The sequence below is a fragment of the Mus pahari genome, chromosome 1, assembly GCF_900095145.1.
Source record: "Mus pahari chromosome 1, PAHARI_EIJ_v1.1, whole genome shotgun sequence".
NCBI classification, from domain to species: Eukaryota; Metazoa; Chordata; class Mammalia; order Rodentia; family Muridae; genus Mus; species Mus pahari.
Window position 1 is genome coordinate 35,835,117 of NC_034590.1, and position 15,184 is coordinate 35,850,300.

Sequence of the window (15,184 nt, forward strand, 5' to 3'; positions counted from 1 at the left end):
TAGCCCTGGCTGTCCTGGAACTCACTTTGTAGACCAGGCTGGCCTCGAACTCAGAAATCCACCTGCCTCTGCCTCCTGAGTGCTGGGATTAAAGGCGTACATACCACGCCCGGCTGCCTTGTTCTTTTTTTGTTTGCAGCTCTCTAGACTTTAGGGACTTAGGTCCACTTCAGATGTGGTGAACTTCAAATAAGTCACCATAAGTGTAATCTAGATCTAAATATATATAACATATGCATGTAATATTTTATATATAATATGAACATTCGTGAGGTCATGGAGATGCTAAGGCAGAGGAATTGCCCTTTCTGTTTCTCCTGGAGCAATTTGTACCTTCCTATCCCCTTCCATCTGCCAGAAACTTTCAAAGCTTCGGTCTGGCCAAGGCTTGCTACTTTCTCATTAGCTGAGGTACAGTGGGGTCCCACTCCCCTCTACATGACAGGACAGCTAACATTAGTTTACATCAATGCACATAGCATGACCTGAAGCCATTATTTAGGGTTAGGGAAGAGAGGCGCCTCTCACCTGGATTTGCCCACAGAACAGAACTGAGGCCATCTCTTCAAAGGCAGAGATGCTCACCTTGACCTGTCCTCCAGGTGAGGTTAAAAGGATACTGATATATTTCTCATGGTCCCCACTGGCTGAATTCCAGTATAACTGGAACAACCCCCCCCCCTCCAAATGCTTAGGAAGAAACTGTAGTCTTTTTTTTCTCAACCCACAAAACTATTCTGTCAATAAGAGGGATATCCAGTAAAATTCCTTTTGTAGTTTTTCAAGTCAAATGTGAACAATCAGAAAGGCAGGCTAAAATGTATGTCTAATCAAAGTTTATTCAGAAGTGCCTCAGTTTTGAAATATTACACAGTAGTTAAAAATATCAGGCTAGCATCTTCTTCATGGTATTCAATAACCATTTTTAAGACACCTGTACTGATGTGATAAGAACTAAAAGGAAAGACTTTTTCCCCCTTTGCCTTCCAAAGTCTTCTAAATCCCAGAGGATTTTAGAGTATCTGTCAAAATATCCCGCGACTGTGGAGCATCTTGTTCAGGGAGGTCACGAAGACTCCACTGTGTAGACCCTAACTAGCTTAATTAAGGTTTCTCTTGCTATGAAGAGACACCATGAGCTGGGCGTGTTGGCGCACTCCTTTAATCCCAGCACTCGGGAGGCAGAGACAGGCAGATTTCTGAGTTCGAGGCCAGCCTGGTCTACAGAGTGAGTTCTAGGACAGCCAGGGCTACACAGAGAAACCCTGTCTCGAAAGACCAAAAAGAGAGAGAGAACCATGGGAACTCTGATAAAAGAAAAGCATTTCACTGGGGCTGACTTACAGTTCAGAGGTTTAGTCCATTGTCGTCGTGGCAGAGATCATGAAAGCATGCAGGCAGCAGGTGCTGGAGAGGTACCAGGGAGTTCTACATCTAGACTGGCAGCAGCAGGAAGAGAAAGCGACACTATTCCTGGCTTGAGCATTTGAAACCGTAAAGCCCACCCTCAGTGAGACACTTCCTCCAATCAGGCCACATCTCCTCCATCACGGCCACACCTCCCAAGAGAGCTTCTGGGGACCACTTTCATTCAAGTCATCACGCTAACTGTATCCAGTCTACAAAGAGGAGGGTCAACACAGCAGGAAAATGTCATCCACATTTTCAGCTGAAGCCATGGACAAGCAAGGCCTTTGACTTAGCCTCACGTTAATGACAACTGACACAAGGAAGTCCAGTAGAGCAGCAGCTCCTCCCAAGCCCAAGAGACCTTTGAGGAGCAGATCTTCAACTGCCCTTCACAGGAAAGAAAGGGTGATTACATGGTCTTACCCACCCCACAGAAAACTATAAGCAGCATTAAAATGAGCAGTGTGTGTCTATAATAGTCCAAAGGACAGCTCTGCTATGACTATTTCTCACTAAAGATTCTCTACTTGAAAAAAAAAATTGCCCAGGTCTAAGACATGACCTTGGCTCATTGCAACACTGCAAAAGATGTCACCAATTATAACACACACTTCCCCTCTGGAAAATGTGTCCTTCTGCACATAGCCACCCTGTTCCCCAATTAAATAAGATTACCAGATACCCTGTCATCAAAATCCCAGGCTGGGGGAAGTGATTCAGGATACCCCAGTGGTATCCCTGGGACACTGCTGGACAATCCTATAAAAAAGGTGACCCAGTGGGATTTGATTTCTCCTTTAAACTGACCATTAGATGCTGACTTCAGTTGACTTCTCTTACAAAGTCCCCAGGTCCTCGCTGCTCATACAAGAGTCTAGTGTAACAAATGGCTGATTTCACAGTTACTTTATCCTCCTGCAGGGCTCTGCTACACAGTCCTGCCATCTGTATGATTACATTTCACCTTACTAAACAAAACTTGGGTTAACCATGATGTTGAGAAATCTTCCTCATTAACTTTGTCTGTTAAGGTTCCCCAAGGGTTATAATAGAGGACAGCCCGTTGCTGACCTCAGAATTTAAGCTGGCTGATAAAACACTTCTCAAACTCTGGAGCCAAACAAGTGTGGGGGTGGGGGGTTGGGCTGTGGGGGGTGTCGTTCTTTGGACCTGCTTTTTCCTTTAACAAAGGCAAAACTATCACCTATACCATGAGTAGGAATTACAACAATACTAATAATATCTTTTTTTTTTTTTTTGCACGTTACAGATGCCACCTCGTTCACATAGCATGCTCCTAGGATGTCACCACAGGACTGGTTTATGTTATGAATCTCTGTCATCTGTCAAGTTTTATCGTGGTCCTTATATCAACCCTCCTCTGGTGGCTCTAACTGATGCCCCTTTAACATCAGTCCCTTTTCCAGGTTGGAAGCAGTCGGAATGGTCTGTGCTTCCAACACCCTGAACAGTAGTTAGGGTGACCTCTAAGAAGGAGGACAAAGTAAATAGTAGGTAGACAGATCCTTTATAAATATACAGATAGAGAGAGGGGTTACAACTACGTAATAAAAATGGCAAACTTCCAAGATGGCTGACTTCTTCCTCACCTAAAACAAAAAGTCTGGCAGCTTAAAACAAAGGTTCAGCAGGTCCCTCCCTGCCTCCCTGCCTCCCTGCCTCCCTCCCCTGGCCAGTAGGAACCCCTCTAAAGCCCTGGTAAGTTTAAGGCCAGATCAGGACAGCACAATTGTCAGCTATCTTGTCCTGGTTCAAACTGACCAATCCTAAATTAGGAGAAAAAGACCCTTTTCTCCTTTAGATCCATGATAATAATGGCTACAGTATTTTCCACTGCAAGAACCACCACAGGTTCCCAGGATTGGAGCCTGGCACCAAGAATTATGTTAGGCCTGCTGTACCAAAGAAACTTAAGATCAGAGGGGCACAATTCAAGATCTGCTTGACTCTTTACCTGTCAAACAGACCCAAACCTCCTGGCCACTACCAACAGAGGGGCTCGTGCCCTCCCCTAGGAATAAGGATGCTTCCACACCTATAGTTCAAAACTGGGAAGGCCTAGAGGAGAAACGCCCTCCTCTCCCGCTGGGCTCTGGTTCCCTCCAGTTCCCTCTTACTTCTTTCCTTTCTCCTAATTGTACTCAAACTTACATTTTTACCCTGAGTTTTAAAATTTTTACAGTCATTCCTGTTGGACTATATCACTATGACCCCCTGGTACAATTGCAAAATGAACTCTAAAACTCGTAGAATCTCTCTAGGCCCGAGAGAACCCCCCAAAGCACATGTCCCAGGGCACTAGAAAGTAGCCAGACAGAAAAATAACACCCCCCCCCATTGCTTATTTGTAAAGGATCTGGAATTTTAAAAGTTCCCCCCCCCCCAAAAAAAACAAAATAAAAAAAAACAAAAGAAAAACCCCAAAAAAAAAAAAAAAAACTCAAGACCCTAAAACAAGACCAAAGTTCCAGGAAACCTGCCATCCACAGAACTCCAGGAAAGCAGCTGGCCCTGGAGCCCAGAAGCTGCAAAATTCTGCAATTTATCTTGTCTCCCACCCCACAGGTTTGAAAAGCAGTTTGTCCAGAATAACCCCCTGGGTCTGGAAAAGTCATACCATCTCCTCTCCCAACTGTAGAAGCTGAACTCAGACTCTGCACCATGCTGTGGTGCAGGGGCTTGGGTAGCCACCTCCCAGGCCAATTAGCTCTCTCCATCTGAGCACTCGCTCTTTTTTCTTTCTTTTCTTTTCCTTTTTTAAAAAGATTTCCCCTGGTGTTCAATTCTTACATTTTCTTAGGAACAACCTTGTTTGCTTGCTGCCTTTGTTGTCTGCCAAGGCGAGCCCCTGGCAGAGTCACCTGGGGGAAGGGCTCATTATGCAGGCTTAGAACAGCAATTCCTCTCCTTGGGCAGGAGAGGCCAAGATGTGGTCTTCCATGGCTAGCTCTTGTTTCTCTGCGTACGCCTGTTTACTCATGGGTAGGGCTGTGGGAAGGAACTGCGAGCACACCTACTACCTGGAGCCCTTCCGAGCAGACCTTGAGCGTAATTTCCGCAGGAATGCTGCTTATCACCACCCTCGGGGCCACACCAGCTGGAGTCATCCTGGTGCCTGCCTCTGCTTCTCAGTTTCCCCTTCTGTCCAGGAGGCGGAAGCAGCTGCTATGCAACCCCAAAGCACAATGGGGTTGGCTCTGGGGAACAAGAATAAGCAGTCTAATAGCCAGTGTGGGAGGAGGCTGCACAGCCAAGCCACCCATCCCTACAGGGCGGGGGTGACAACTCCGTGTAATAGGAATTCACTGAAAGCAGAGCCTACAGGAAGTGGGGAGTGCACCCCAACATCCACACCAGAGGGTGCTCATCCAGCTCCCAGTCCCAACAAACTAGTAACTCTTTTTGTAACAAATACTTCAAGGTTCTCCTTGGAAAAGAACTGTTGGACAAGACAGCAAAACAGTGGACAAAAGTGTGGCCGCCAAGCCTGACTGTGTGTTTGATCCCCGAGACCCGCATGAAGGAGAACTAACTCCTGAAAGTGGTTCCCTGACCTCCACAGGAGCAAAGAGGGTGCGGGGAGAAAGGTTTTAAGAGAAAGAGCCTATGGACCAGTCTCCAGTCCGTTGAGGCTGGCCAAGGCCCTAGGCAGAGACAGAAGGCTGTGGTCTTGCTCCAGCCAGAGTGGCAGCCATGAGGTGGTATGGCCTCTTCTCAGTGAAATGGAGGTGATAATTTATACCTGTCCCTCCCAGTGTGTAACAAGGCCTTGCTGGACACACACACACACATACACACAAACACACTCAGAGCTCTCAGGAACAGGCCACCTCTGCTTCAGGAATCAGGCTTTCTGAAAGTATCTAGTAGGGCAGGGACCTTTCACGGAATCAGCGTGAGTCTTCACCGCAACTACAGCAAGGTCCTGGAGTCCCCGTTGCTGAAACAAGGGCGGACTTCAGAGTTTCCGAAATGTCACCTACTGGGATGGCTCCACTTTGAGGTCCTGGGACGAGGGATCATCCTCCGGAATCCCTCCTGAGAGAGAAGACAGAGCTACGGTAGCCTCGGGAAAGCCTGGAATACAGGAAGAGACTCATTACAGGTCACCTGCAGACTCGGAGGACAGAGGGATGTGTGGTCAGGAAGCAGAGGACCCTGGGGGGAGGGATGGTTACAAGGGTTGGTAGGATGAAGCTCGGGGACAGGCTAGCCAAGTCACGGGGGAGTGGAGCAGTTAAGATAGGCCAGAGGGAGAGAAGAGGCAGGGAGAGCGAGCCTCAGTCCTCAGTTCCCTCTCTAACGATAAGGGTCCCTCTCTCTGATGGTCTTAAACATCCAAAGTGCAGGACTCCAGAGATGGCTCACCAGGCTCACCAGCCTTCTTCCAAGGCTTCTGAGTTCCATCCTCCCAGAACCACTGTTGTCCTCTGACCAAACCCTCTTCCTCACAGTAACAAATGTAACTTAAAACAACCACAGAAACAACTGTGAGCTTGCAAAGGACCACCAGCGATTATAATTATCCAAACAACATCCTCTTTCAATCTAGAGTGGCTCTTGAGCAGGGTTGGTAGTTCCCCAGACAGATGAAACAGGAAGATGAGCACTGTCACATTCCCATCTTTATTCCCAAGAGGGGCTTTGGGAACCAAGTGGGGGGGGGGCAGGAGTGGGCCCAAAGCACTTGGGGTGCTCTGAGCCAGGTTTAGGATCTCCAGGGACCACTGCCCTAGACAACCTATCACTGTCCTGGGGATGGGGTCCAACTATGAGAAAGCTGGCCTGGGGTCCATGACACTATGTGGGCAGTTATGGGGGATGGCAGGCCCTGAGCAGCCCCTCCTTCTCATGAGTCTGGGGCTCCCAGCCCAGCAGGCACTATCAGCCCAGACGTGATTCACAGCCTTCCAAGTTTCCACAGAAAACACCAGAGGGCAGGCAGTTCAGAATTCCAGGAATTTATGAGAGCCTTGGGAAGTTCTGGGAGGACTTTCTGGCCTGGTCCCTCTGCCCCTCCTTTGGTTCTGACTGTCCCTGAGAGCCCCCTGGAAGACTGAAGAGGGAAATACCTTCACTGGCTCTAAAGACTGACATGCACAGCTCCCTCTGTCTCCTATGGCCCAAGAACTGTTACCTACACAAACCCCTCCCAACTCACCCTTGCAGCTCCATTCAGCCCTTCATAGCCCCCTAAATCCTTCTTTACAGCCCTCCATAAGTTCCCCACAGATTCTTACCTCATTAGTCCTCACAACCAACTACATCCAGAAGTTCCAACAGCCAGGAAAACCTCCTCAGCCTCTGCTCCAGAGAAGGGTCCCAGGAGTCCTTACCTGTATCAGCGGCCCAATAAGAACTGAACAGGGGCAAGGTACCACACCGAGGGGACCATGGCACTTCCTGGGGACAGAGAAAAGGATGGAAAAGGACCTGACAGACTGACATACCACACAGATAGTCTAGGTTTCAGAAGATGAATGAGACCTGAAAGCAAATGGTTACTTCAGCTTCAGGAAAACAGGAAGAGAGGGGGAGGGAAGTAACAGAGGCTGATCCTGAGCGAAGACACTGAGAATCAATTCAGTAAGCCCACTCTCCACTAAGGAGTTCCTCAGGGAGAAGGTGAAGGGAGGGCAGTCAGCAACAGGGTATTAGAAAACACTCAGGATGGAAGAGAGTCCCCAGATGGAGCTGCCCAAGGAATGCAGGCGAAGGAAGGACCACAGAGAGATACGTGTGCGAGCCAAAGCGACAGGGAATGACTGCCTGACAAATTTCAAAGATGGGGTGAATGTGCATTTGTTACACAGACCGAGGACTCTGGGGCATCCGACTTCCTGTCTGTCACAATGGATGTGGAAGAGTCAAGAAGCACTGTCGAACCTCATCTTCTATACTGGGCCCAACTATCAGTTAAGTATGAGACACAATAGAGATAAACTAAAACAAATCATACCTCCCATATATCATTGGCATAACTAGTAAGGAATGCAGTCCAGCAGAGTAAGAGAGAAAATTAAGCAAAGGGCATGGGCTTTGGACTATTTACTTACCCTATCAAAGCAGAGGGAATCCCAGGACCAGCAGGGAGTCGTCAGATTAGGGTAGAAGGCTGGGAAGGAGGTGTAAGGCAGAATGGTGGCAAAGGGGCACTGTCTTGCTAGGGAGGAATTCAAAGCTATGGAGACAAAGATATATGCAAGAAAACCAAGCTCCAACTTGAAAGTAAATAAAATGTCAGTGGAAAGGGAGCCATCTAATCTTTTTAAAACATAGATCGAGTGTGTGTGTGTGTGTGTGTGTGTGTATACACTGGCCCAAGGAGATCAGAATGATGTTGCATTCATTAGAGCTTAGTTACGGGAGGTTGAGAGCTGCTCAGTGCTGAGAACTGACCTTGGGTCCTCTGGAGAAGCAAGTGTTCTTCAGAGCTCACTTATCTCTCCAACCTCTGCTTTGTGTGTGTGTTCTTCAGAGACAGGTCTCGCTGGATTTCCAAAGCCAGGCAGAGAAGTCCCAAGTAGCTTGGACACCACACTTAGCTTCCAATTTGCTCTTGATGTCAGAAATATCTTCCTTACATGGTATCAGCGAGTGCCACACGAGGCTCACAAAGAAGGGAATGTCCCTGGGACCTTTGGCAGCAGGGTGACCATGGTACCCCGAATCCCTTCTGAACCACTGAAATCCATCCTTATGAGAGCAACAAGAAAAGTGGGAATGGTAGCTCACCTAGAATGTCAGGGCTGGGGCTAAGGGGTGGGGCTAAGGGTTAAGGGGCAGGGCGAAGGGTGGAGATAAGCAGATCCCTGGGTATCAGTGGCCAGACCCAGGCCCCAGTGAGTGTGGCCCTGTCTCAAAAGCCAAGGTATACAGCTTCCAAGGAAGGACATTCTGGGTTCAACCTCCTGTACACACACACACACACACACACACACACACACACACACACATCTGCCTTTAGTTTACAAACAGCAAGTGGCTGAGGAGGGCAGGGAAGAAAAGTAGGAAAGGGTGATCAGCAAGCGGGAGGCGGGAGGGGCGCTGTGTAACTTCAGAATGTCTGTCATGGAGCAGAGATAGATTCCCCAGCGAACCTCAGGTCCAGGACTGGGAGGCTGAGATGGAGAGTTAATAACCATATTCATTCTTTGAATCAGAAAGGACAATCATTTTCTTTAAGAGAATGACATGGGATTGGAGAGATGGCTTAGCAAAGAGCATTTGTTGTTCTTGTAGCACCCACATGGCAGCTCACTGTAATCCTGCACCGGAGGGCTCCAATACCTCTGGCCTCCACGGGTACCTGCACTTACATGCATACTCCCACACAGATACAGATAATTAAAAATAATACAAACAAGCCCTTAAAGGAGAATGGCAAACAAAATACTTAAGTGCTACAAAGATGCGGTATGCATTTTGGGGTCCAGCTGTGGTTCTTCGTCTTCCTCTCCTCTCAGGGTGTCCAGGCACCTGCTGCACACCAGGCTGCAAGGGTGGAGTGGAGACAGGAACCTGTGGAGTTCTGCAGGAAATGAGAACCGGGGACAAGGCAGGGGACGAGGCCTTCCCGAGGATCTTAATGTTACAGTTCTTTCAGGTGAAGGCCCTCTCCAACGATCTTCAACGGAGCAGCTCTCTGAAGATAATCTTAGCTTGTTTATAGTTCTTTATTCTGGTGGTACGGTATATCTGGCTTTATTTGGGGTGAACCAAGGGTTCTATAGTTTTGGGGGGAGGGGATGAGAATATCCAGGGTGGGCAAAGGGACTGAGATGCCTCATTAGCATGGGGAGGTACTCCAGGAATCTCAGGTGCAGGGCTAGTTGACATTCCTCCCGTAGGTGGAGGGGTTCAAGACGCCCCCAGGTAGAGAAGAGGAGGCCCTGCTGACAAAGGGAGTCTGACATTTTGTACAGAGCTCAGGGCTTTTTGGTAATGTCGGACTTGGACTTCCGCGGCAAGGTTCTGAAACACTAGGAGACATCTTACTGGTACTTAGGGCGGGTGGAGCAGGCAAGGAGGAGAGTCTGTCACTGGGACTTGGGGAGGGGCTCTTACTTTCTAAAGTTTTGTTCCTATGTGTAACTTTCACTAGCTTTAAAAACTGGAGCCCGGGCTGGAAAGATGGCTCAGTGGTTAAGAGCACTGACTGCTCTTCTACAGGTCCTGAGTTCAATTCCCAGCAACCCCATGGTGGCTCACATCCATCCGTAATGGGATCCGATGCCCTCTTCTGGGAAGACAGCTACAGTGTACTTACATATAATAAATAAATAAATAAATCTTTTTAAAAAAATCTAAATTCTTATATGATACATACTGTGAAGGAATTAGAGCTTGGGGAAAGCCTAGAGAAGTAGCATTAAACAAACAAACAAACAAACAAACCAAAAACTGGAACCCATAATCAAATTACTTCGAAGTCTCTGAATGCCTTGACACAGCATGCTAAAATAAAACATTTGCTGCTTGGACATTTTGAAGCATTTCCACTGGCATTTTCTCAATCAATTTTACAGCCATCACCAAATGTAGATGGTACATTTGTTCTTTTCCCGAGTACATACATACAGGAAAACGAACCATCTCCCATGGTTATCCAAGGACTGGGTGCCAGCCTGAAAGAGCAGTGAGCACCCATCACCCACCTTCAGGTACCTGTGACCGTACCCACACCACAGCATCCTTCTCTGGGCTCACATTAATAAAACCTGCTCTCCTTTAAGAGGCTTCCCACCAAGCTTCAGGCCCCTTCTCCCTACTGGAGACAGCTTATTCTATTTTTACTCTGTGTCGCCGAATGGCTGGAGTCCAAGCTGAACAGTGATCTGGGTACCAGACTCCCTGGCAACATCCCTCCTTTGGAGCACACTGCTCTGCTCTGTGCAGAGGATAGACGGGCCACTGCCTTCCCCACACCCTGCGGTCCTCACGCTGCAGGGATGAGCTTCAGACCATCTCAGACACGCCCAGGATGCACACCAGAACCTGTACCCTGTAAATTCCAACACGTGGAGCACAAACAGAGAAAGGGAGCACATGCCCCACTAATAAACTTGAAATGTAACATGTGGGCATTGATGAACCCCTGGACCTTTGGAGCCATCTAATTGATAGTGAATCTTCACCATGTGGTTTCGTAGTCACGCTTTAGACTCTAGAGTCAGTTTAGGTTGCTAAAACAAACCACCACATACCGCTAACATTTATTGGTCACAGACTTAGTGGCGCAGAAGATCGGGGTGGTTCCGATCCAGTGTCTGGAGGGGGCAGGCTTCTGGGCTTGCAGAATGCCAACCTCTTCCCTGTGTCCTCAAGTGTCCAGGAGAGATCATCTCTCTTGTCTCCTTATGAATGTACCAAACTTGTCAAGAGCACTGTGCGAACATGAGTGCCTCCTGGTGACTTAATTCCTTCCCTTGGGATTCAGGTGCAACATATGAAGAAAGGCAGGTGACATTCAGCCCGCAGCAGGCAACGCTGTGTGGGAGGCTGGCATAGCTGAATGGCTCCCATTAGTCTGTAGCTCGATTTCCTGGGACAGCTAATTTGAAGTGTGACACGGAGGATGGAATATTTAATTTCTTGTCCTTTCTTCATGCTACTGTGCTGGGGGGCAGGGAGAAGAGACCTGGAACACATCTGTCCTCCCATGGACTCCTGTTGGGGACATCTAGGGTGAGTCCCATCCTGTTCTAAGGGCAGGCCACATGTCATCAGTTGGCCCTTGGCAAGCCTTTACCTCAGAAGAGTTCTATTGTAGGTTTTCCTCACATAAACTCTACCTGAGCAGTTTTGAAATTTTAGAGAATAAAAGCAAGTAGGCAAATGTGTGTCTTTGGATGCCAAATGGTAACGTGCACCTGAGTTTGTGTCCCACACACCTTTCTTCTATACATGAATAATACAAACATGGAATAGCTGTAGACAATGTGTGTGTGTGTGTGTGTGTGTGTGTGTGTGTGTTGAGCACGTGCACGAACTTTGTGTGTGTGTGTGGATTTGGAGCAAGACATTGATGCTGGGTGTCTGCCTCCTTCTCTACCTTATTATGACTTAAGGCAGGGTCTCTAGATGAATCTAGAACTCACTGATTTTGCGAATCTGGTTCATCATCAAATCCCAAGGGTCTTCCTACTTGCTTCCTCCAGAGATGGGATTGCTGGCACATCCATACCCCCTTTTTACAGGGCTACTGGGGATCTAAGTCCATGCCTATGCAGTCACAGACAGTACTCTGGAGCCATCTACTGAGGTCCCCTCCCGCCCCCTCCCGCCCTGCCTTGACCAAATCCTATTCTTACAGGATTTGATTCCTTAGAAATTAGCTTGATATTGTATGATTCACTGAGACAACTCCTCACCTTGGATGTTAAGAAGGTTTTAAATATTTTTGGCTTTCATAATTCATAATTTAATATCTGCTACATTTACAGAACTATGTGTGAGGAAAGTGTGAGTTCAGACTGACTCCTCACACTAGTGCCAGCTTGCTGGCAATTGCCATGTGTGCCTCTCCTGGCCCTTCATCCCCACTGCAGAGGCGTTTGTTACCTGCCTGGATCTGGGGGTTTCTGAGTCCATTACTACACAGCCTCCGTGAACTGCCACCTGCTCCTGTCACAGTAGAAGTCTTCACAGGTAGGAAGCTCACTGGGGAAGACGTGGCTGAGCTGAGGAACAAGGTCATCTTCCCAGTCTGACAGGGCTACTGTCCAGGGACTGATCTCGCAAACATCTGTGGCTAAGAGAAAAGATCAGGACACAGGCAAGAGGTGGGGGCTGGTCTGTTTACTAGAGTAAGCAGGTACTGACCAGTTTCCTAAGCATCACATCAACAGCACTCAATCAACAACCTTGCCTCCACGGAATATGTGTTCGGGGGATTCAAGGAGACGCTGGTCACAAAGCAATGTCGACAAATACTATAGATTCTCTCTCACCCAATGCTTCTAGAGAGCCCACATGTAAGTCATGTCCTAACTAGTAAGGTTGAAAATGGAGGATGTTAAGACTCAGCCAGTTATAAAGAATGACTCGGGCATTATCCAAAAACACCACACCTCTTATCCTGACACTCAAGAGGCTGAGGCAGGAGGATTGAGAGTTCTAGGCCAATCTGGGCTAACCAGACACTCTCGCAAAACAACCACAAAACCAGACAAACAAACTAGTATTAGTGAGGATGCTGTGAAAAGGGACCCCCTCTCAATCTATATAGTCAACGGGAATGAGTATTTATGGAAACAACAAAGAGGAGCCTGAACACACTAAAAGTAGAACTCTCCTGTGAGCTGGCAATCTCACTGCTGTGTGTACGTGCATAGGAAGTGAACTCAGGGTGTTGGGGAGATTCATGCATGACTACAACTACTGGGGGAACACCCTTGTGGCATTAACAACTGGGCAGCAGAAGTACCCCCAGATAGGTTATAGTAACTTTTTACTTAACCCAAAGTCTAAATCTCTGACCTCTGTGAGCTGTGCAATCTTGGGAAGGCCACTTTACCTCTTTGACTTTATCTTTTCTGTGTTATAGATCAGTACTGCTCGTACCTTCTGCTGATGGTGCTGACCAAGCAGCATCTGCCCCTTGGTGTACAGACATATCAGACAGCAGTGGAAGTGGAGAAGCAGAGATGGCTGCTGCTCCAGGCATCCAGGCAGGGGTGGCAGTGTGAGCCAGGCAACCCTCATCCCAGGTTGGTCTTGGTCTCCGTCCACAACAATCCTGCAGAGCTGCATGCCGTTTCCCACAAGTGTCTGGGAATAGAGGCCAGACCATGGTTGGCCTGAAGGCTTGGCCCAGGTCCTGTCCTGCTGATGCAACTCCTGGCCTCTGCTGCCTCACCTCCACACACCAAAAGCCTGAGCAGGCTCACTGTAGCTGCACAAGTCATGCTCAGTGTGTTCAAGATGGGAAGCCCATCCCAGTATCAGCATGGAGACCCAAGCCCTGTCCAGGACTGCAATAGTCACCACTGTGGCATACTTGCAGGGATGGGGTGGTGCCGATGGTGCCCATTTTCCAGGAGCAATCTGGAATCTAAGGCGAAGGGAAAGGTATGAAGGACCTCAGTTCGGGGGGACCTGGGGCCTTCCTAGCCCTTCTGTTCTTTAAGTGCAGCCTGGTGAGCCTGCATTACTAGGTAGGTCAGATGCAATCACAGAAGTAGACACTATAGAAGACTCCCCTGATGGTTTGGAAGAGATGATGGGGCCACAAGCCAAGGAATGTACATGGGCTCTAATAACTTTCAGAAGGAACCAGTCATACTGATACCCTGACTACAACCCAGGAAAACTCAGTTTCGACTTTTGACCTTCAGGAATTGATGAGAAAAAAATTAAGTGTGTGTTGCCCTAAGTTGCTGTCTGGGGAAGTTTGTTAAAGCAGTAACAGGAAGGAGTCTAAGGAATACCGTTAAAGCCTGCCTACCCTTCCTACTACTATCATGGAGTCAGTCTTTCGCCCTTGTTGGAGCAGGACAGACAGACGTGATGTGGCTTTTCAGAGTTGGGACTTTACCCGATCACACCGCTTTGCATGTTAAGACCCGAGGAGTGTTGCTCACAGTTAAGTGTTCTATCACGGCGCTTATGAGATTTGATTGGAGAGGCTGAGCCCTTCTGTGCGTCCTCAGCACAAATCACACGCCTAACTTGTCATTTAAGGTCTCCAGCAGGTGAATGGCTGGCAGGCTACAAGGAGGGCTTCCAAGAGTCTTCATGAGTATGCCCTGTGAATCACCTAAAGCAGGCAGCCCACCCCGTGCATAGTAAGTGTGGCTCTTCTAGAACACAGCTCTCTCCATGGTGTTCCTGCCAAGCAGTGTTTTACCATCTGCTTGAATGTCTCGAGCAATGGGGTGCTCACAGTCTGCAGGCTGGTTCCAAGGGTGGTACTGTGGTTTGGATTTGGTTCCTTCCCGACAAAAAAGGTATGGGGGAGTTAAACCATAGTGGGGGGGGGTAAAAGAGGCAGAAGCTTAATCCCACCGTGATGTTTATTTACAGCAAGGTATTTGGTTAGGAGTGAAGCCCCCATGACTGACTGATGCATAAAGAGAATCCGGAGGTGATACATGCAATGCACACACGTGCCTCTCTATATGTGCTGTCTTGGGACTCTGCTGGGAGGAAGGCAATCAGAACGTGAGCAACAGACCTTGCGTCTGTAAAAAAAAGGCTGAGTCAAAACAAACCCCTGTTCATTATAACTAACCCTGTGACACCACATTCCTGAAAGCAGGAGACAGACAAGGACACATGGTAAGTCCATCCTTAAAGAGGCCGATGTGGCTTGTGAACCTTGGCCAGACTCTGCTCTCTGAGATGATGGAAGCCTGACACACTCAATCCCACTTGACACCACTCTTCCCCTGGCCTGGACACAAAGGTGTGGTGTTTGGACATCACACGTACTAATGAATTCCACTTCCAAGTATCAGTAAAAGCTGCCACTTGCTTCTTGGAGGATGTGCTGTTTCTTTTCCACTACTGGGGCCCCCCCTCAAGGCCTCTGGGGCAGTCAATGCAGCTTCCCTCTTAGAAGGAGCTCTCAGCAGTGACGTCATGAGTGGCAAGCCCTTCCTTTTTCTGTCAGTATTTTTTAAAGCCTCTGGGACCCTTTCCCTACACAACTGTTTATGGAAGCAGACCCACCCTATGGTTACCGCTGTCTTCGGAAGTTCCTACACAATACGGGAACACTGCAGAGGAGGTGAACTACACTGTCCCGGGG